The sequence below is a fragment of the Myotis yumanensis genome, unplaced genomic scaffold, assembly GCF_028538775.1.
Source record: "Myotis yumanensis isolate MYYU_CA2020_CCGP unplaced genomic scaffold, mMyoYum1.0.hap1 SCAF_9, whole genome shotgun sequence".
Classification (NCBI taxonomy): domain Eukaryota; kingdom Metazoa; phylum Chordata; class Mammalia; order Chiroptera; family Vespertilionidae; genus Myotis; species Myotis yumanensis.
Window position 1 is genome coordinate 70893755 of NW_027223760.1, and position 24292 is coordinate 70918046.

The window sequence follows — 24292 nt, forward strand, 5'->3', positions numbered from 1 at the left end:
AATGTGTGTGCCAGGTGTAACTTTGTTCTGATAGTTCTCTCCCTTATGTATGTTTTATTAAGAATTTTATTTCATTAAGACATACTTTATTGTTTGGACCAACCTCATGCTTTCATTTACATTCCTGGGTTGAAAAAATGCTCTTTGAGGAATGTCTTAGCATTGACCTTCCACAGTGCTTCATAATTATCTATATGGTCTTTCTCCTTTACTAGGTATGGTTTCTTGAGAGAAGAGGAATTGCGTATTATTCATTACTCTCACTGCCAGCCCAGCACCCCTAGCCCAATGTGGGACACATAATAAACATTCAAAAATTTTTATTGAATAAAACTGAATTAGTGAGTAATTAGTAAACATTTGTAGAGTATCTAATGTGTTCTGCATACTGTGCTAAGTTCTAGGGACTCAAAGACATTGTATCTCAAGGTGTTAAGAGTCTAGTTACATCCAGCAGAGACTTGTCCATTGTCAACCCTCAGTGATGTTTATGGAGTGATGGAAGGCAAAGTGGAATAAGGGAGGAAAATATCTTCAAGGAGATCAGTCCAGTTCTCAAATGAAACCTCTGTGAACTTGAAAAGCTGACTTTGTAGATGAGTGAAATCTTATTATTCCAAAATCTATTCCAGCCTACGCTAAATGATCTAGGTAGAAGGGTCTTGAAGAAATGAACAGGTGACGCAATCATAAAGCTTCCCTTCTGCTTCCTAAAGGAAGCAATTTAAAAAATCTCTTAATTATTTATATAACAGTGGATGGTGCCAGTGTCAGATCATTCTTTAAAGAACACCTGGCAGAGTCTTTGCTTGAAAATGTTTTGTCAACATGTATTTTTAAATTACTGTGTGAATTTGAAAGAAGCAAACCACATATCTAAAAAAAATTCTATGACTAGGCTTTGTACTGATGAAGCCTGGCTTGTTCCCTGGCTGATTTGGTCCACATGAGTGCTTTCCTTTGCTGGAAGTCAAAATAGTTTTGCTGTCTTCATCCGGAGTTATGAGCAGACCAGTGGCTTATGTGAAATCTAAAGTTCTAAACCCTATTTCAAATTCAAATTGTCTAGTTCTTCGGGTACTTGACATATTTATACTCAAGGTTATGAACAAAGTAGCTTGGATTGTTCAGTTCAAGCGATCGCAACTTGAAACACCTCATGTATCCATTTTTCCTGTGATGAACATTAGAAGTGAGAACTATCCCCAGCAGTCCCAATTGCTTCTGGAAAATATGAAATCTGAGATTATATAACATATGCCAGGATAGAACTTGTCTAATTAAAATGGATGGAAATTGCTATTCCAATAAAGTAGGTAATACCTCAGTGTCATAATGCATCGGGTAGGTAATGGCAACATTTCACTTTTTTCACTTAGTATTTAAATGGTCATTTAGCCACTTAGAACTGCACTCATATCATACTGCCTTTGCCTAATAGAATCCTAAATGATTTTGTAGATGTCTGTCCAAAATTATGTTAAAACTAGAGGCTCAGTGCATGAAATTCGTGCAAGGGTGGGGTCCCTAGGCCTGGCTGGCGATCAGGACTGGTCATGTTCCCGCCTCCCCACCATCTCCTTCCCTTGCTGCCCATGCACTGCCACTACGAGGTTCCCTGCCTCCCCACCTCCCCCCCCTCCTCCTTCCCTCGCCGCCCATGTCCACCACCATCCACCCCTGGTTCCCCATCCCAGCCCGGGGCCTGGCTGAGGAGAGGGTTCAGGAGATTGGCCAGCAGGCCCCATCGGCAATTGGGGCCTGCAGGCTGGGGGCAGCTCCTGTGTTGAGCATTTGCTCCCTGGTGGTCAGTGCACATCCTAGCGACCGGTTGTTCCAGTCGTTCCATCATAACGGTCGCTTAGGTGTGTGTGTGTGTATGTATGTGTGTATGTATATGTATGTATGTATGTGTGTATGTATATGTATGTATGTATATGTATATGTATGTATATGTGTATGTATGTATGTATGTATATATATATATATATATATACACACACACACACACACACACACACACACACACTAGAGGCCCCGTGCACGAATTTCATGCATGGGGTGGGGGGGCCCTCAGCCAAGCCTGCACCCTCTCCAATCTGGGATCCCTCTCACAATCCTGAACCACTGGCTCCTAATCACTTGCCTGCCTGCTTGGTCGCCACCAACTGCCTCCCCGCTGGCCTAGTCACCCCTCCCTGCCCCCCTGCCATCCTGGTCACCCCCAACTGCACCCCTCCTGCTGGCCCAGTTGCCCCTAACTGACCGCCCCCCCCCCGCCAGCCTGGTCGCCTCTTACTGCCCCCCCTGCTGGCCTGGTCACCCCTAACTGATCCCCCCTGCCAGCCTGGTTCCCCGCAACTGCCTCCCTACTGGCCTGGTCGCCCCCAACTCGCCTCCCCCCCCACTGGCCTGGTTGCCCCTCACAGCCCCGCCGCCAGCCTGGTCGCCCCACGCAGCCTGCTGTTCAGTTGTTTGGTCGTTCCTCACTAACCCCCCTGGCTGGCCTGGTCATAGGCAGCCATCTTGTGAGGGCCTGAGGGTCAATTTGCATATTAACGTTTTATTATATAGGATAATCTGGTAGTGTGGTCCCATACTATCAAGTTTTCCTCATTTAAAAGAGACTATCAGAACAATTATTCATGTATGAGAACATGGTCAGATAATAATCATTAATTTAATTGTTTCACCATATCCAAGAACTCATGCTATCATCTAAGCAAATTTTCTGGTAGTTAATATCCTGTTTTTTAGAGATGAGAACAATTGAATCTTCTTTTTGATTAAAGATTTTTTAAAGTTGATTTTAGAGAGAGGAGGGGAAATAGAGCGAGAGCGAGAAAGATTGACCGGTTGCCTCCTGCACGTACCTGTATTGGAGATCGAACCCACCACCTTTTGATGTATGGGACAATGCTCCAACCAACTGAGCCACACCAGCCAGGTTGAGAACAATTGAATCTTCTTGATGACTTGGGAGATAATAAATGTAAGCACTTGCTGTTCAGGTTTGACAATTTAGTTGACATAGTAACAATTACTGTCCTGATTATATTATCTGATTAATGTTGAATCTAAATTTGCATTTAATCAAATCTTCACAGAGCTCCTACCTCAAGCCCAAGTATTCCTCACTTTATTTAGAGATATATGCTTTTGTTGATGAAATTGCTGGTGGACAACATTTAAAAATTAACTCATGAGAAGTAATCTGCCATATTTAAAAATAGCAGTCTAGGTTATTTTTATATGGAAGTACATATTAAAATACTTCATGTTCTATTGCACATAAGAGTGGGGCAAGGTTTCACTCTTTCCTATAGAAGTAGTTGTTATCCCTTATTAATGTGCTCCCAGGGTCTTCTTCCATCAGCTTTCTGAAGCAAACAAGAAGTGCCTTCTGAAACAGCCAGGGGATCAAAGTTTTCCCTTCATAGTCCTACTAGGCACTCTGAAATAGATTTGCTCCCCCAGCTAGGAGTTAACCATCCCTGTGTGACATAAACCAAAAAACAACAACAAAACACACACACACAAAATCCAATGCTAACAAACAAAATAGCATAGAAAATACCAGAGCAGAGCAACAGCCTTTTAAAGGTCCAGAGCGCCCAGCTGGTGTGGCTCAGTTGTTGAGCATCGTCCCATATACTAGGTCTCTGGTTCATTCCCCAGTTAGGGCACATGCCCAGGTTGCAGGCTCAATCTTCAGTAGGGGGTGATCATGTTTCGCTCTCATCCATGTTTCCCTCTCTTCCTCTCCCTTCCCTTCTTTCTAAAATCAATAAAAACATATTTAATAAAATAAAGCTCCAGAGAAAGATCCAGGGATACTCACTTAGGGATCTGTCAATACTTCATTATTTCTTACAAAAATGGTTAGACTCCCAGCAGTGCTTCTTGGGCTTAAGCAATGCAACTCAGGCAAATTATTTTGTTTTTACTTTTCCTTATCTATCAAGTAGGATAATAATACAAAGCAGGGTTGTTTTGAAGCTTAAATGAAATATATGTGCAGTTATGTGCCACATAATGACATTGCTTTGTCTCTCCTAAATCTATTGCTTCTGGCTTTAGTTCTGACTAATTTCTTAAATTGATTTTTGTACCAATCAAGAATAACCTCCTTCAGTGGACACTTTTCAGACTTTCTCTTGGCCTCTCTGCCATAATTGTGCATTCTTATTTTATTCATTGTTCTTGAACTCCTAATTTAGCATCATCTACATGTTTCCCCAATGAGACTTTTGCATCCTTTAGCCCCAGTGCCCCACATCCTCATGACATCTACTGGTATCTAGAACTAAACAGTTTTGAGGCATATTTTTCTGTTTCTTTGGTCCTTTTTTTTTTGGAGGAGGCACACTATTCTAATTTCTTTGATCGTTCTTATTAACTGTATCTCTTTCTGGATTCTTCTGAATTTATTTATCGTCTCTTTTAAGCACTTCCTCTAATAATGTTTCCAAAGTAGATCACATGACAAAGTTTCTGAGACCTTGTAAGCCTGACAGAGTATATTTATTTCACCGTCACATGTATATAATAATTTGTTGGGCATAAAATTGTAAGTTCAAAGTTTTCCCCTTTGATGTCTTAAAATATTACCATATTATTTTTTGTGTCTAATTTTTCTATTGAGAGATAGGATTTCATTCAGATTATTATCCCTTTGGAGATTGATGATAAGCTCTTTCTTTCTGAAAGGCTTTTAGAGTTTTTTCGTGTCTTACATTTCATTATCATGTCAATTGCCTTGGATTGTGGTCTTCTGGACCTAGAGATTTGAAGGGGAGAAGAGGTGGAGGAGTAAATGTCCTAAGGATCAGTCAGCCTCACTGCTATCATCCCGCTCCCTGCCCCACTGGGCTTTGTTTGGGCTGTCTGATCATTGTACCATGAGGCTACTGCTACTGTTTTGTGATCTTCTGTGGCAGTGCTAGGTGGCCACTAGAGCGGAATTTAAAAGCCCTGCCTCAGCCTGCTCTCCCATTGCACCAGACTGAACTTGACCTTGCTGATTCATGACAGCCTGGGCTTTCCCAGGTGTTCCTCAGTTTTTATGTTACTGGTACCTTCTGTCTCTGCAGCCTCTAGTGCAGTGGTTCTCAACCTTCCTAATGCCGCGACCCTTTAATACAGTTCCTCATGTTGTGGTGACCCCCAATTTCATTCTTACAAATTGAACATAATTAAAGCATAGTGATTAATCACAAAAACAATATGTAATGATATATGTGTTTTCCGATGGTCTTAGGCAACCCTTGTGAAAGGGTCGTTCGACCCCCAAAGGGGTCAAGACCCACAGGTTGAGAACCGCTGCAGTGCCTATAGTTTCTCCAATGTTGATTTGGGGGAAGGAAGTCAGCAACCAGATTTGATTTACCATCTTGTCAGGAACTGAAAGACTCCCTCAGCAATGTTTTACCAAGTTGACTCATGCCTTCTTCCTAAAACACTCTTTTTAAAATATGTATGTATACTGATTTCAGAGAAGAAGGGAGAGGGAGAGAGAGATAGAAACATCAATGATGAGAGAGAATCATTGATCGGCTGCTTCCTGCACCCTCCCTACTGGGGATGGAACCATGACCTCCTGGTTTGTAGGTCCATGCTCAACCACTGAATCACATCAACCAGGCCTAAAACGCTCTTGCCTTACATTCCTGGTAGTGCATTTACCGGGTGCTGCTTTTTCTTCTCCTTCAAAGGTTCCTCCTCTTTTGCCTACTTCTGTTCTCTTCCAAGTGCTGCTCTCTTCCTCGCTCCACATTCTCTGGCGATGACCTCATCTCCTTTAAAGACCTCAGTTACCACCTACATGCTGAGGGTATTAACTGTCCATTTCTAGGTCTAAACTCTGCTGCCCTCTAGTCTCACATAGACTCATCTTTGGACATGACCAAATAGATGCAAAACACACCCACAGATATATTCATCCTACTCCTGACAACTCCTCTGGGTTGCCTTTATCTGTGAGGCTCGACATTCAAAGCCAGAATCTGAGTGTTCTTCTTGACCTTTTCCTCATGCCCTGTATTTAATTAATTACCAAATCATTTTGATTCTACCTCCTCAACATATCTGTTTCGAATCCCCTTTTCTCTATTCCTACTTTAAGCCTTGTTCCATGCCACTGTCATCACTCACCTGTGATGCAAATGAGCCTTCTGTTTTAATAACCCCCCTCTCCCTGTTTCATTCAGGACTGTTGGAGTGAAACCTTTAATTCAAATGTTCTCAAACTTTTTGGCCTCATCCAGTTTTTGCATTCTTAACATTTGTTGATGCCCCCAATTTGTCCAGAAAAATTTAAAACACAAAAACACAGGCACATTCTAAGAGCCATTAGACCAGTGATGTCATCACTCATCATGAAGCCTCCGGAAAACTCCACTGTACACTCTTAAAAGAATGAGAGTGAAAGGTAATAAATGCCTTACTATTATTATGAAAATAATTTTGACCACCCACAAAGTCTTGAGAACGGCGCCCCCCCCCCCCCCAGCTTTGTGGACCGCACTTTGGGAACCATTACCGAATTCATCCATTTGATTTCTTTGCCTTCCAGTTTCAATCACTTTAATACCTTGCAGTGGTCTCTCAGGATGAAGTTCAAAAACTCCAGCAAGATACGCAAGACCCTTCATGATCCTCTGCCTGTCTCCCCAGACTCACCTCCTGTGATGTTCCCACTCTGAACTCTGCCTCAGCCATGCTGAAAGGCCGGCAGGCCTCAGCCCCTGCCGTTTCCTCTCTCTTCTCTAGGCCATTGCTCCAGCTTTTCTCTATGCGTGGAATGCCTGTCCTCATCCTGGCTGCAGCTTTATCTACAACTTGGCTGAAAGCCTTTCCTGAAAACGGGGTCTCTCCTCCAGTTTCCTTGAACTTAGCCCTATTTTAGCATATATCCTTGCTTTTGTGACTGCTGTTTACTGCTCTCTCCCTCACGGGACTATGAGATCCTTGGGTCTTCATGGGTTTCTAGCTGGTGCCAGGCACATAGATGTTCAATAGCATTGTTGAGTCAATGGATGGAAATATATATGTGTAGTGATTTAAAGCATTTCTAACTGATTTTTTAAAATATATTTTCATTTAAATGGTTAGTAAAATAGAGATATGATTTTCTAGAACACCCCTTTGTTATCAAATTCCAATTTAAGATCTAGTAAGATCTTAGTTGTAGATGCTATGGACCAATTTATTCAATGGTTAGAGAGGACTAGCTGCTCGTGTTTGGTCCATCTTCACCCTACCAAACAGGAAATCGGTATAGTGGGGCTAGGCCCGAGTGGTCGGCAAACTGCGGCTCGTGAGCCACTTGCGGCTCTTTGGCCCCTTGAGTGTGGCTCTTCCACAAAACACCGACTTCTGTGCATGGGCCACGAAGTTTCAGTCACACTGTACGTGCGCGCCCGCACGTGGTATTTTGTGGAAGAGCCACACTCAAGGGGCCAAAGAGCCTCATGTGGCTCGCGAGCTGCGCACCTGCATGTGGTATTTTGTGTAAGAGCCACACTCAAGGGTCCAAAGAGCCGCATGTGGCTCTCCAGCCGCAGTTTGCCAACCACTGGGGCATAAAAAGGGGAAGCAGTTCCATGTGTGTGACTGCTTTTTTGGCCACCTAGAACAGTGATGGCGAACCTTTTGAGCTCGGTGTGTCAGCATTTTGAAAAACCCTAACTTAACTCTGGTGCCGTGTCACATATAGAAATTTTTTGATAATTGCAACCATAGTAAAACAAAGACTTATATTTTTGATATTTATTTTATATATTTAAATGCCATTTAACAAAGAAAAATCAACCAAAAAAATGAGTTTGCGTGTCACCTCTGACACGCGTGTCATAGGTTCGCCATCACTGACCTAGAACTATGGACTATTTGCCTGGGACCTATCTTGCTAGGCCAGCAGTAAATGAACCTAGGGTTGGAGAACCAGAAGAGATACTATGGAAATTGCATAGAAAAGCTTTTGCATATGTGAATTCTTCTGGGGTTGAGATGCATAGCTTTCACCTTTGAAAGGGTCCAGGATTCAAAAAAGGGTAAGAACCACTTTATGATTAATGAATTGGTTTCTGTGTGCAATGGGCTATTTTATTTTTTATGAAAAGGAGTGAACTGAGGTACAAGATTAATCAGTGTCCCAGGTTCCATTTTATGATGGCATATTTATACCTACTATGACTCCGTGGGAATTCTTGATGGAATGTGTAGAGTTCTGTTCTATATGTAATACAAATTGAGGATGTGAATCTTTGTAAATCAAACTGCTGTGCAAATAGAATTTAAAGGTAATTAGAGGTAAATTCAGTCCTAAAATTCAGTCTAATGCTAATAAATCACATTTGAGATAGCCTTAAGCTCAGAAAGCTATTTTGTAAGATTAGATTTCAATTGCTGATCAGTTATGTAGACAAATAATTTTAAAAAACCCATCAATATTTTCACATACTCACTAATATGATTTATTAGGTGTTTACTCAGTTAATTAATAAATTACTAATTTATTAATATATTATCAATGATTATTAACTATGTTAAATACTTATTAAGTGTTTTGTCTGTATTTGGGAAATGGTTTTTTTTTGTTAAGATGTGACACCCTTATTGACAACAGCATTAAAGTAAGGAAAAGTAAACATTTTAAAGTGAAAATGATTGGAAAAAATGGGATTAAATTTTTTCCATAATATTTTTTTAATGTTCATTTACTAAAAGGCATTAGACTTGGATAATTTTACTTCCAGATTTTTATTTTCTTATTTTTATCACCTTTCTCCACCCAAGATACAGTACACACTTGTACTCTTTAGGATAGGGCATATTCTGGATTTACTAGAACACAGTAAATGTCAGTCAGTGGCTCTGAATGAATTGTTCAATATGTGTTGTTTTTCTTTTCTCTTTTTACAAAGTCTGTCTTTCTTATTAAATTTCTAAGTTTAAATGTACATTTTCTCTTGCATTCATTTCATGTCTTGGGTAACTATACAAGAAGTGATTTTGTATAGACTGATCACATGGCCTATGATTCATTCTCTTAAGGTCAACTGGATTCTTTATGATTTTCAAACAACAAAAATAAGGCCATTTCCAAGATTCTAGAAGAGACATGGCAATGATAATGCTATTATATTTGGTTTAGTAATATGTTTTGGATTTGCATTGAATATGAGGATCTCTGTTGTCTTGAGAATTATATTACTAAAAACAAATTCAAATAATGGCCATTATACATGTTCATTCTATTCTAGACCTGCACCAGCCAATATGGTAGCCCCTAGTTGCATGTAGTTACTGATCACTTGAAGTATGACCAGTGCCACATATTGAAAGAATAATATTTTGGAGATATAAGGTTAAATAAAATATGTTATTGAAATTAGTTTAACCTATTTTTTTAATGAGGCTGCTGGAATATTTTAAAGTTACATAAATGACTTGCATTATATTTTTATTATATAAAGTTATATGATATTGTTATAATAACTATTAATGTAACATAGTTATTATAATAATTGTTAATATAATAGTAACATATACAGTTTATTACATAATATTCTTTATTATATAAAGTTATTTGAATGTCTATTCATTTTAATCTTATTTAACCTTTACAATAATCGTATGTGGCATGTATTTTTAATATTCAGAATTTTCAGAAAAGGAAATTGATAATCAGAGAGATTAAATATCTATCCCAGGGGTCATTCAGTACTCAAACCCAATTGGTACTCCTAACCAGTAGGTATTTCTAACCTTTGTGATAGTATATCACTATCAGTCCTTTTTTTTTTTTGCTACCGGTGACAGCAATGTGATTAAATATGCTTCTTTATTTTAAAAAAATCTTGGTTTCTTATATTGTGATAAAGCAATTTGAAGGTGTCATTCATTTTTAAATTCATGCATTTAATTGATCTGATGGCTGAACTATATGCCTCACAACAATATGTCTATCATATGAGGAAGGGTATCATTGACTGCACTTTCTAAATCAGGATGCTCAGGTGTTTGTTTTTTTTATTCACTCATTAATTATGCAAAGGTTTTTATTGAAATTTAGCTAGTGCATTTCTATCTCTCCTCATGTCATTAAATTGTTCTTGCAAACTAATTGGATGATGTTGCATTTTTATCAAGTGGTTCCTACTAAAATTCTTTGTTTCAAAGATTTTTAAACAGTATTTAAATGATTTGAGACATTTTTAGAGGTGACACACAATTCTTATGCAAAAAAATGAAAACATTTCCATGTTTATTCTTAAAATCTCATATGTTTAAACATTTTCATATGTTTATCTTTTAAATCTTTGTGCTCTCATTGTTAAATATGACATCTTTGAAGCAACAGGTTAATTTTGATTATATTCTTTTTCCAAAATATCTGCCATATAGCATGCTACTCATCAAATGAAAGAGAACAATTCATTGGCTTGTTTTTTCTCTGACCTAGCTTCTTTCAGAGCATTACTAATTAGCACGGAAATGGCTGGAGGAGAAGGAACAAGAAAGAGAAGGTAATCCTTTTTAGCTGCATAAGCTTGATTGCCTGTGGACTGAATTAGAATGCTTTGTACAGAGGTGAGGAGAGGTCACCACCACAGAGACCTTCTGGTTGGTTGAAGTGAGATTCTATAAACTATGGGATTCCATTTCTTTCTTTCTTTTTAAATTTTGTTTTATTGCTTAAAGTATTACAAAGATTATTACATATGTCTCCTTTTTTTTCCTTTCTCCCCTTGACCTCCCCCTGGCCTCCCCTACCCCAGTGTCTTGTGTCCATTGGTTATGCTTATATGCATGTATACAAGTCTTTCGGTTGATCTCTTACCACTCCGCCCCCCCCAACCTTCCCCATTCCATTTCTAAGGAATTGTATGATTGCACCAATTAATCACCAATTCTAAGGAAGGTTGAGTATCTACTTGAGGGAGATATTTACATACACTAATATCTGATTGGTGACTTAAGTCATATGAATGGTTTGTTTTAATTATTTTCCTTTCTTTTAAGCAGCTTTATTGAGGTATAATTGATATACAAAAACTGTACATATTTATTTAATGTATACAATTTGATGAGTTTAGACATATGTATACATCTATAAAAACCATCACCATAATCAAGGTAATAAGACATATTCATCACCTCCAAAAGTTTTCTTGTGCCTCTTCTTTTGAGGGTGTGGTAAAAATCCTTACCATGAGATCTAGGCTCTTCAATTTTTTTAAGCGCACGTGTGACCATATTGTGTTATACTACATTGTACAATGTACCTGTACAAGTGATTCATCTTGCATAATTGAAACCTTATACCCATTAAACAGTACCCCTCTAATTTTTCCTCTCCTCAACCCTTGGCAACCACCATATTCCACTCTTCGATTCTATGAATTTGACTATTTTAGATACTTTATGTAAGTGGAATCATGCAACATTTGTCCTTCTGTGACTGGCTTATTTGACTTGGCCTAATGTCCTCAAGGTTAATCAATGTTGTCACATTTGTCAGGATTTCCTTTTTGGCCACTGAGGCATTTTATTTGTATATGCACATTATATCCCTAGAAAAAGAATCCCAGGACTTTCTCTCCTGTGTGTTTTTGCTTCTTCATGGTCCATGATGCCTGTGGAGGTTGTCATTGTAATGAAACCAAATTGATAGGATGAAAGCAGGTTGTTCTTCCATTTTTCTTGATCTTTGAGTAGCATATCAAATCTGGGGCTGATCATTCCATACTTGTTTAACTTGCCCATGAGGATCACAACAATTTTCCCAGCTCTTTGATCATTAATGATTTCAAATTCGCCAATGTAACCATCCTTCATTATCACAGAAAATGGACAATAACTTTGGAGCACAACCTAACAAGAACCTGGTACTTGCTTCTCTTTTTGGCGTTGTTGATGTTCTTGAGAACATCAGCCAGTACATTCATGCACACCATTATGGAAGGTGGGTGGGAAGAGCCAGAATTTCCTTTATAAAGGTTGAATATTATGGGATAGGGTTAGGGCTATGTCTTACCTTACCTGTATATATCCCATTTTCTTTACCCATTCATTTGTCAGTGGACATTTAGGTTGCTCCCGTATCTTGGCTAATGTGAATAATGCTATACCTAACATGGGAGTGCAGATGTCTCTTTTTAATATTCCAATTTCAGTTCTTTTGGATATATACCCAGAAGTAGGATTGCTGGATCATATGGTAGCTCTATTTTTATTTTCTTGAGGAACCTCCATACTGTTTTCTCTAGTGGCTGCACCATTTTACATCATTCTTACCAACAGTGTAAGGGTTCCAGTTTCTCTGCATCCTCATCAAGACTTGTTATCTTTTTGTTTTTAGGATAATAGCTATTCCAAGAGATGTAAGAATATTTTATTTTGGTTTTCATTTGCATTTTCCTGATGATTAATGATGTTGAACACACTTTCATATATATATTTTTTGGCCATCTGCATGTCATCTTTGCAGAAATATCTATTCAAGATGGGTTATTTGCATTTTTGCTATAGAGTTATAGGAGTTCCTTATATATGTTAGATATTAACTTCTTATCTGTTTCAATTCTTTTAAGGAAATTTTAGCTTATTGTAATTCTTCTCTATGCCAGCCTGTTTGTTCTCTCTCTCTCTCTCTCTCTCTCTCTCTCTCTCTCTCTCTCGTATTTATATATATATATATGTGTGTGTGTGTGTGTGTGTGTGTGTGTATTCACGTGCAGCTTTGATATAGGGATTCTTGCTTTTTAAAAGATAAAATAATATTTTTTGTTGAATTGAACTGAATGAGAAATTTATGGAGATTGAAGGAAATATTAACAATATCTAGAAGGAAACAGGTTTTGTGAATCATATTTTTATGAAGCAGTTTATATCTAGGAACCTGGATTTGTGGCTTTCTGCATAGAATCTGGGTTTTTAGGTTGATGATTCTCTGAGTATTTCCGTCCCCCCTCATTTTTATTGAATCTCTGAGTCTTTCTTCAGCCAGATGGCTCTGTAGGCTGGGTGCCATCTGACCAGGCAATGTTTAGTGAGATTATTTAATTGTGTGTTTATTAAAGCTCGCTCTCTCTGGCAACATATTGTACCTTTTTAAAGTGTCTCCTTGGCAAACTGCTGAATTGTGGTGCTGTTTAATTTTTCAAGTATATCACTGGGGCTGCCAGAGGTAACTACACAAGCGTGTCAAAGAATAGGGCTTCCTTACCTTTGGACCTCACTGCACTCCTATCTTAACTGCTTTTGCTTTTTAAAGCCTGAGTCTTTATGTTTGTAATATTTGCAGTTGTCCTTGGGAGTGATTGTCATAGGTGATCTAGTGATTGGTGATTGAACTCTGAATCCCCTCATTGAGTTGGGTTATCTTGGAGAGTACTAATAGTTTATACCTGAAAATTGGTAACCATTGGTCAGGACCCCATTTTCAGAATGTGGTTAGGTAACTTAAGTCAAAGATCAATATGGCTGGCAGAAACATTGTGGGTGAATTTGTGGTTCTGTGTAGCCACTGAAGGGGATGGAAAACAGGTAAGACCTAGCCCTAACCATATCCCCAAAATGAACAGTATCACAGAATACTAGCACCATCCAAAACCACCCAACATACCAGGATCACATCCACACCGGACAGCACAAGTGAGGGTAAATGAATTGTCAAAGGAATCCAGAAGAGTCCCTGACCATTATTTTCAATGCATGTATGTTTGGGCTCCAGGGTCTGCTTTTCTCCTACGAGCACTAGTCATGTTTGGACTACCCATCAGCACTAAAGCATATAAGCACCATTAGTATCTTGGCATGACCCCCTCTACCCACCAAGTTTACCACTCATACATCAGGCAAATGGCTCATAAATGCCTAGAATTTAAAAATACCTACCATGTCATCCAAGAGAATATTCAGAAGCATACAAGACAAAAGGAATGGAGGCTGGCCCCAGGTGCTTCTCTTTAACCAACAAGGACATGTAACTATAAAATTCCTTAATCCCAGAGCAGCTCTGACTCTTGACCCCTGGTACGTGGTCTAAATGAGGGGTCTGGAACCCCACCTCTGTTTCCAACTAAGGCTGTCCTAATAATATTCTGGCTCCTCTTGGCTACACTTCTGCAGATGGTTCATGAAAGTGATCACAGAGCAATTCTGCAGTGATCAGAAGAAGAATGAGTGCATTTCTTTTGGGAACTGAAAGAGTAATAGAGGAGCATACAGGGAAGTTATAGTGATAAAAAGATGATTTATCAAAATCTAGCATCTGGATGGACTTATTGAACTGAAATGTAGATTAATGCAGTATTATCACCACATAATATGGGTTGTTTGCAAATTAACACAATCTTTGGACATTTCATAGAGGGTAGGAAAACTGTCATTTTTCATGCAGTTAAACACTTACTCTGAACCTGCATTTCTTTGGTGAGTTTCTCTTCTCAGGTGTGATCAGTATAGTGGAGAGATATACCAGCCAGGGGACATTTCTAACCAGCAGAGTCGCTGGAACGTGCCTGCAGAGTGACTTCATTCATTAAGGAAATCCATGCATGGTGACTCTGGCCAGGTGCACATCTCTGTGGAAAGCAAATAGTAGCATTGTTTGTGTGTGTGTGTGTGTGTGTGTGTGTGTGTGTGTGTGTGTGTGTGTGTTGTCAGGACAATAATATGTGTGTTAGTTAAGCAAGTGTTAGGCTGTGAATCCTCTGAAATCCCTTGAACTGAGTGTTAGTTTGACAACTACTTTTTGCATGTGGGAGAAGTCACTCCTCAGTATTTGTAGAGATTTGTTATATTTGGATTATGTTTAAAGGCATTTTAAATTTTAATTTTATCTGGGTACCAGTTCTGGGTTGGTTATAGAATGCCTTCAGTCAACCTAGCATTCTTCTTTTAAAATAATTTTTAACCATGATTTCTAAGTTGCAGTCACCATGTTTATTGAATCATAAATATGGACTGGCAGGATGTAATTGCAAGAAACCTGATTTGGGTAGCTTGGTAATTTTTTAAATAATGTCATACATAGATGTAGGAACCTTTCTAATATTTGTTAATTTGAATGTATTCTATAGTTGATCTGAAGTTTTCTGCTGCCTAGGCAGCTTTTGGTTTATTTATTGGTGATAGTTGTTTTTGTTTTTAATACCATATTGGTCATCTGGCCAAGATATGTTGGTCTTGTGTATGTATTTGTTCTCAGCAACACTTAATAACATTTATGTTATTAAAACACGGGTTGGAGTTTTATAGAATTCAAACATCAATTCCCCAAGCTTCATGGATAGGGAAATGGTATGACACAATGGATAAGAGCATTGGTTTAGGAATCATAGATCTTGAGTCCAACTCCAGCTTCCCTCCTTATTAGGTGTGTCCTTGGGCAAGCTACTTAATCTTTCTAATCTTTGGTTCCCTCGTTGTTAAATGGGCATATTAAGAATATCTATCTTATAGGGTTACGGTGAAGAGTAAATGAAATAATCCACTTAACATAGGGCCCAGCACACAGTAAATTTTCAATAAACTTTTATTATTTCATCTATTAACATTAGCACGGACTTGAGAAATGGCGCCTAGAGTTAATTCTCCTTGTCTGGTTACTGTATTTATTTTAAGGAAGTGGTAAAATGGCCAGACTTCTAGCCTAGTGTTTTCTCTTTTAAATAGATACTTTTTCAGTTTTAACAATCAAATTTATGGTCAGGCAAAGTTAAAGATATAAAATTTAGAAACTGTTAATTTCTTTACTTTAAGTCTTTTAAAAAGCGGCTTTACACATTGTAAAACTCCACCATTTTTTTCACTCTCACCCCTCCTAATATCTCTCCTGCAGGTTAATAGCAGCAAAGCAAGAAGAGAACAAAGACCATTTATCTGCCCTTTGATTTAATCTGAGCCTTGTGACCCTGCTCCATAAAGCAGGATATTTCATCTCCTACAGGAGGTGCTAATGAAAGTCAATTGTTATAAGACATTGTTCTTATCACCAGGAAGGTTTATTAGTCAGTGCCCACGCAGGGGGACACAGAGTAATTGGACAAAGCTGGATATTTATTTGATAAAATGCCTTGTAGGTCAGTTGCTATGAATTTTTCCTCAAGCGGCCTGGGAAGTACTGCAAAAATGAAAAAAAAATTCTTTGGACTTGAGAAGTAATTTTCAGTAGAAATTGACTAAGGGAAATCAGTTGTGGTTATGGTTTCTGCTCCCTGATCGTTTGGCCTCTTCCTCCTGTAATGCAAGGAGGAGGGGTCCAAGTGGAAAAACAAAGATAAAAACATAATCACTGAAGATGTAATCACCAGAAGATCATGCAGAGCTGTGTGTGTTCTTTATCTATATACCCTTTGAGTAGAGAGATTCTTCAACAGAACTATTTGTAGCTCACAGTTTTATCTGGCAATCATATTACATCTAGGTCTAAGCACCATTAGAGTATGAAAATTTTTTTCATATTTTTCTAGACTATCAATTCAAAATAAATGCTTGCTCTGATTAACTCATACTAATAGATAAGTAAATTCTTAACCTTAGAAGATTTTTAGTTTTCAGAAACACAGAAAAACTGTCACATTAGGGACAGTATTGAAATCTGTAGTTGTTATTTTGCATTTGGGTCTGGATTGCCACTTTCTACTACATTTTATCCTTTTTCTACAACTATTCTTCTAGTGATTGAATACCAAATTGCCTGAACTTTGGTCTGAAACTGCAGTGTGGGGACTTCTCGTACTGTTGGGGTAGACACTAGGAAGAAGCTGGGTTCTTTCTCTAAAAACTCCAATACCTTACTTTAATCTGAGCAAAAGAAAGTATCTACATCTTCCTCTCCAGTGATCTTTAGGATTCATTTTCTCAACACTGAACTTAAAAAGACAATGCTTTCGCTAATTGGTCAATCAAAATACTTATGAATGAAAACTATTGAACTTCCTTAGTGATTTACAGAATTACAAGTTTCTTAACTTCAAGAAAATGTTCATCTAATTGGTCTTACAAGGCAAAAAGTCAGTGAGGTTCTTTATAAAGCAAGGCCACCATTGTTCTCTAAATCTTCAAATCCAATGTATTTTCTTTTTAAATTGAGATGTATTTGATACATAACATTATAAGAGTTTCAGGCATACTACATAATGACTTGTTACTTGTATATATTGAAAAATGATAACCACAATAAAACATTCATCACTGTATAGCATTATGATTTTTTCTTTATTCTTGTGATGAGGACTTTTGAGATCTACTCTCTTAACAAATTTCAAATATATAATACAGTATTATTAACTATGATCTCCACACTGCATTACATCCCAAGGTACAATGACATTCTCTTATTATTGATTTATTTAGCGCTCAGTAGTGTTTAGCACCAGTGACTACCCTTATTCTGGGAACCCTAGGCTGGTACTCCTCTTACTTTTTTGACTTCTGTATTCTCTAAATAGAAATTTCAAGATTCATATCTGAGGCATATTCTATTTTCTCTGAAACATTCATTTTTTATTTTTTAAAAATATATTTTATTGATTTTTTACAGAGAAGAAGGGAGAGGGATAGAGAGTCAGAAACATCGATGAGAGAGAAACATCGATCAGCTGCCTCCTGCAACCCCCCCCCCCCCCCGGGGATGTGCCCACAACCAAGGTACATGCCCTTGACCGGAATTGAACCTGGGACCCTTCAGTCCGCAGGCCAATGCTCTATCCACTGAGCCAAACTGGTTAGGGCGTGAAACATTTATTTTTATAAAAATGCTTTTAAAATATTAATTTCGCTTCCAGTCAAGAGTTTGTAAATGCTGTGCTCCCTTCCTCCCATGACCACATTAAAATTACAATGAAATTACAGAACAACCATCAGTGAGAACCACCTAATGTCTAGATGAATAGAAGTCTTATAACTAAGAATATAAAGAAGAAACCATGTTGAGACTGGTAGGAAGGGTAGAGATGTGGGATGGACTGATCCCACAACCACATAAAAATTAGGAGGGATATCTCAGCGGCAGAGGTCCTCCATGAGGACTGACAAGTCCCAGACTCATATCAGGCTCCAAACCCAGGGTTCCAGTGCTGGCAAGAGAAGTCCCCATAACTGCTGGCTGTGAAAACCAGTGGAGATTGTGGCTGGGTGAGATGGAGAGCTGCTGGAGTCACAGGTGTTCCTTTTAAAGTGCCTGCACATGGACTTACTGACAAACTTACTGGTTCTGAGCTCCAATGCTGGGGCAACAGGCCAAAAGGCGCCCGGAACATATGGGGAGGAACTGAATTGTCTGGCTTCAGGGTAAGGGATGGAGGGATAAGTTTTTTCCAGACAGAAGTTATTGCTGGCAGAAGCCATTGTTCCTTTGTTGAGCCCTCCCCTAAGCCAGCCTTCTGGCACCATATCTGAGTCTCCGTCAACCTAGCAAGCTCTTGTGATTGCTTGAGATCTTGCTCAACCCAAATTGAGGGGGTCCACCCAGGCCATGTCCAATGGCTTTTTCATGTAATTGGCCTGTTTGGCTCATGCTGTGGACTTTCTTAAAATCTCCCAAAGATTCATAAACCCAAGGCAACCAGCATCTGGCCTTGGTGTACCCCATACCTCCTGCTAAGCATCCCCAAATTGGTACTAGCGGCCATTGGCATCATTTCCCAGCTTAGCCTCTCCCAGGTACCTAAAAGCCCAACACAAGTGGCAACTTTCTGCAGATCACTTTGTAGCTTATACCAAGTGGCCCCAGGCAGGGCACAGACAATTGCTGACCTTGGCCTGCACCACCAGTATTTCTCCTAGGATGCCCCAGAACCAACACAAATGAAGTGTTGTTTAAGGGACCACGCCAGACTACCACCCAACCACCGCCACAAATGGCACACCCAAAGGATGAATTTGGCAGGCACCAGAGCCCTGCTAAGATAAATCCTGCTCCATAGGGTCGTCCCCTATACATTACTGCCAATCCTCACCACCAATCAGCCAGAGGGGCAGTCCTTCCCTTTGTAGTGTCATCAGCAATCAAGGCTTAACCACAATAGGAAGAACACACCTGAAGCACCTGACTCAGGTGACCAGGAGACTGAGCCATTGGGTGCCACCTACTACATAAGACCACTCTACCAAGACTTGGAGATGCAGCAACTCTATCTAATACATAGAAACAAATGCAGGGAAGCAGCCAAAATAAGGAGACAAAGAAACATATCTCAAAATGAAACAATTGTACAAAACTCCAGAAAAAGAACTAAAAATGGAGACAAGCAATCTATCAGATGCGGAGTTCAAAACACTGGCTATAAGCATGCTCAATGATCTTAGTGAGAACTTCAAAAAAGAGATAGGAAAATAAAAATAGAGATAGAAATCATAAAAAAGAACCAGTGAAAAATAAAGAATATAATAACTAAAATGAAAAAAATACAGTAGAGGTTTTGAATTAATGTTTTGGAATAGAAGATAGCAGAAGATACCCAATCCAAACAGAAAAAAAAATAACCCCAAAAATGAAGATAGTTTAAGGGATCTCTGGGTCAACATCAAATGAACCAACATTTGCATCATAGGGGGATCAAAAGGAGAAGAGAGAGAGCAAATGATGAAAATCTATTTGAAGAAATAATGATGGAAAACTTCCCTAACCTGGTGAAGAAAATAGATATACAAGCCCAGGAACTGCAGAGTCTAAAACAAGATGAGCCCAAAGACACATCAAGACACATCATAATTAAAGTGCCACAGGTTAAAGACAAAGAGAGAATATTAAAAGCAGCAAGAGAAAAGCAGTTAGTTATCTACCAGGGAGTTCCCATAAGACTGTCCGCTGATTTATCAACAAAAACTTTGCAGGTCAGAAGGTATTGTCAAGCCCTAGTCAGTTTGGCTCAGTGGATAGAGTGTCGGCCTGGAGACTGAAGGGTCCTCAGTTCAATTCCAATCAAAGGCACATGCCTGGGTTGTGGGCTTGATCCCCAGTAGGGGATGTGCAGGAGGCAGCCGATCAACGATTCTCATCATTGATGTTTCAGTCTCTCTCTCTCCCTCTCCCTTTATTTCTGAAATAAATAAAAATATATATATATTTTTTAAAAAGAAGGTATTGGCAAGAAATATTCAAAGTGATGAAAAACAAGGACCTACAACCAAGATTACTCTATTCTGCAAAGCTATCATTTAGAATTGAAGGACAGATAAACAGCTTCCCAGACAAGAAAATGCTAAAGGAGTTAATCACCACCAAACCATTATTACAAGAAATGTTAAAGGGACTTCTTTAAGAACAATAATAAGAAAAGATAAAAAATATGAATAAAATGGCAATAACTAAATATCTACCAACAATTACTTTAAGTGTAAATAGATTAAATACTCTAATCAAAAGACAGAGGGTGGCTGAATGGATAAGAAAACAAGACCCTTATATATGCATCTACAAGAGACTCACTTCAGGTTGAAAGACACACACAGACTTTAAAGGAATAGAAATAGATATTTCATGGAAATGGAAATGAAAGAAAAAAAACTGGGGTAGCAATACTTATACCAGACAAAATAGACTAAAACAGTTGCTATAACAAGAGACAAAGAAGGAGCCAGCAATTCTACTTCTGGGTATCCATCCAAAGAAACCCAAAACGCTAATTCAAAAAAGACATATGCGCCCATATGTTCATTTCAACATTATTTACAATAGCCAGGATATGGAAACAATCTGAGTGTCCATCCATAGATGAATGGATGAAAAAGTGGTGCATATATATGATGCAGCCTCAAAAAAAATGAAATCTTGCCACCTGCAACAACATGGATAGACATAAAGGCTATTATGCTAAGTGAAATAAATCAGTCAGAGAAAGATAAATGCCATATGATTTCACTTTATGTGTAGTCTAAAAAAAATTAACAAATAAAACAGAGACATATTCATAGATATAGAAAACATTTTTATGGTTGTCATATGGGGGGAGGTTTAAGGGGGATAGGTACTAAAGGTGAAGGGATTAAGAAGTACAAATTGGTAGTTACAAAATAGTTGTGGGGATGTAAAGTATAGCATAGGGAAGATAGTCAATAATATTGTAATAACTATGTATGGTGTCAGATGGATATTAGAGTTATCAGGGTGATCATAAGTTATATAAATGTCTAACCACTATGTTGTATACCTGAAACTAATATAATATTGTATGTCAACAGTAATTGAATGTAAAATATTTGAAAGCCCTGGTCAGCGTGGCTCAGTTGGTTGGGTGTCGTCCCATGTACCAGGAGGTTGCCGGATTGGTTCCTGGTCAACGGCATATGCTCAGGTTGCACGTTCAATCCCTGGTAGAGGGTGAGTAGGAGGCAGCCAATCCATGTTGTGCTCGCTCTAAAAATCAATAAACTATTCTAAAAAAATTATTTTTGAAAAAAATCTTTAAATGTTATATTACATCTTTCTATCAGTCAATTTAAATAAATGTAAATATCCACTTATCTGAAAGTAGGTGTTCCGGATACGTACAATATTATGTTGGACTGTGTGAAATTACACTTTTTGTAGGTGAAAAGTGTTCAAGTATTGGCAATTTCTTCTTTTTCTTTTGTATTTTTATTTGCTTTCTCTACCATTTTGTAGCACATCCATCTTCTGCCGTATAAATTGAAATATCATGTATCTTTATGCTCTCTAACATTTTAATGAAAAAAATCTCATTTTCAACTAAACCGATTTATTATGATACTGTATTTTCCTCCTCAAGTCATGTAGGTAACTTTTATTATAATTAATATGGTACAAATATTGAAAATGAATATGATACCCTTGAGTTCTTTTTCAGTAAAATAATTTATTAGAATCATAGACTTAACGAGCAGATTTTTTGTCTTCTGAGGAGTATTGAGTAGTGAAAACAGGAAACTCTTTTCCTCCTGTTTTTTTTCCCAGCCTATAGTTTATTCATTTCTGTCTGCAGTGCCAGAATTAGAAATAATTATAGCCAACTTTCAAGGTCTCACCCTGTAGCAGGTTCATCTCCTTCCTTGGCAGGCACTGACGGTACTTTATATGATGACTCTATAATTACCCAGTTTTGGTAAACACGCATTATTTAGCCAATACAGCAAAATGGTTCCTTCAGACCATTACATTGCAGTTCATGAAGTAAATAGTGATTTAGCTATTTATATGAAAAAAATGTGTGTTATTTTGTTGATAGTCTGTCAATCCACAGACTATCAACAAAATAGCTAATTCCCTATCACCCTTTATGATTATTTTGGAACCTCTTTTTGAAAAGCATTACTGTACGGTATGAAAACTGTGCAGTGCTCTATTTCAATGTAAAGGTCACATGGCGATAGTTTTTATAGGTATTTCTATTATGAACAGTATCTCAGTGTTAAGAGATACTGACACAGCGCCCAGGCTATTAATATGAATTGGTGTGATAGAAAAGAAAATGGCTTGATTGCCTTTAAAGAATGGAAAGAAATGATTTCCATTGTGGCAACCCACATACTGTTTAGACCCTTTCCCCAGTTTTACTTGATCATTTAAGTCTGGAATAACTTAATGACAGAATTATACAACCCACTTAAGAAGATACGCTGAAGTGTCTGTTGCTGCTGTCTGAAACCAGGTGTGCACAGTGAATCTCAGCTTTAATACAGAGTTAGTTTCAAAAACCAAGATGCCTTCCTGATTAAAATTAAGATAATGTCTATACTTATTTTTGAAAAGTGTTCCTTTTCTTCAGGATAAAATTACATTGTGGGCTTTGGGTATTTTCTCCTGAGGGACAAGAGCTTAGAAACAGACTTAGAAGTCAAAGAGAGAATTCCATAGAGACAGCGGTAAGGAATCTTTGCTCATTTGTTTTTGTGGTGATGCTCCATGCAAAGCTTTCTAACAGAGCAATACATTAGGATGTAGGCAGAGTTTCTACCCACTGTAATGATCCCCCGTCCCGCCTCCTTGAGAGACAAAAACACTGTGGTGCTGGGCCTTGGTGAAAAATGTCATACCGTTTCATGCTTCTTCCCCTGATAGCATGATGCATATATTGAGCACAGGGGTGACAGCTTAAATATATTGAACAAATTTCTGCAGGGCATAGGAATTTAGAAGGGAATCGTGCACAGGAGGACTTTGAAACTGAGTCCCACAAACCACATCAGGCCTTGCTTGTAGTCAATAACTCTAGGAAAACAGGGCAAAGAATAAAATCTTGGTTGCTCCTCACATATGAATGAACAGCGCTTCATGTCTCAATGTGTCTTTTCAGGCCTCAGTGTGAGGATTTGCCTTAATTCATTTCTATTCTTGAGACAATTTCTTCAGTCCACCTTGCTGATCTATGTGATTTAATCACAGCAGAACTGTGTTTGAGGACAAAGGGCTTTTCTCCATGGTGCTTTCCCATCATCCCTTGCGCTGACAATAACCTCACACTCTGCCTTCTCTCTCCAGCTAGAGACTCTATCAGTGATGGCGAACCTATGACACGCGTGTCAGAGGTGACACGCGAACTCATTTTTTTTGGTTGATTTTTCTTTGTTAAATGGCATTTAAATATATAAAATAAATATCAAAAATATGTCTTTGTTTTACTATGGTTGCAAAGATTAAAAAATTTCTATATGTGACACGGCACCAGAGTTAAGTTAGGGTTTTTCAAAATGCTGACACGCCGAGCTCAAAAGGTTCGCCATCACTGCGTCTAGGCCGTCTTCCCTAAGAATGGTGAAATGTTAGTAACATTTTCTATCTTAGATGACCATTTGTGTGATAATCAGAGGTGTCTCTGCCCAGATTCTCCTGGTTGGTGGCACAAGAGAAGGACAGTTCCTTCACACTTCAGCTGCTTCCCTTAGCTCATAACTTTCTGGCTTTGTTTTTACATTTTCGTCTCTCATTTGAGTGGAAATATCCAAAGAGAAGAACCAAATGAAAACCGTATGAATGATACAATATGGCAGTTGGTTTTCTGTGATCTTTTTTCTTTCACCCTTGAAACAGGTTGTCTTCTGAGTTTTCCTGAGGACTCTCAAGACAAAGAACCTCCCCAAAACTGATCAGCGAAAATCTAGAGAATAGGGAGAGCACAGAAAAAAAAAATGAAAAAAAATTGGTTCACTTATGGAGCTTGCATCAGTAGTGCCATGTTTAGCAATAAAAGACCTTTGTGACTCCTGAATTTTAAATGGTGCCTTTTAAAAAAGTAGTTGCAAGAAATGAAGTTACTCTTCTAGGAACAAAAAGAAATAGGATGGTGGTCTGTGCACTGTGTTTGCCCTCAGGACTTCC

General features: G+C 38.4%; 1 protein-coding gene and 1 pseudogene across 3 annotated transcripts in view; one reads left to right on the forward strand and one right to left on the reverse strand.

Moving 5' to 3' along the window:
• LHFPL3 (LHFPL tetraspan subfamily member 3) overlaps positions 1 to 24292 on the forward strand; it is a 479961-nt gene that overhangs the window by 74151 nt on the left and 381518 nt on the right. The gene's annotated exons all lie outside the window — the stretch shown is intronic.
• Positions 11580 to 11963, reverse strand: LOC139017011 (small ribosomal subunit protein uS8-like; annotated as a pseudogene).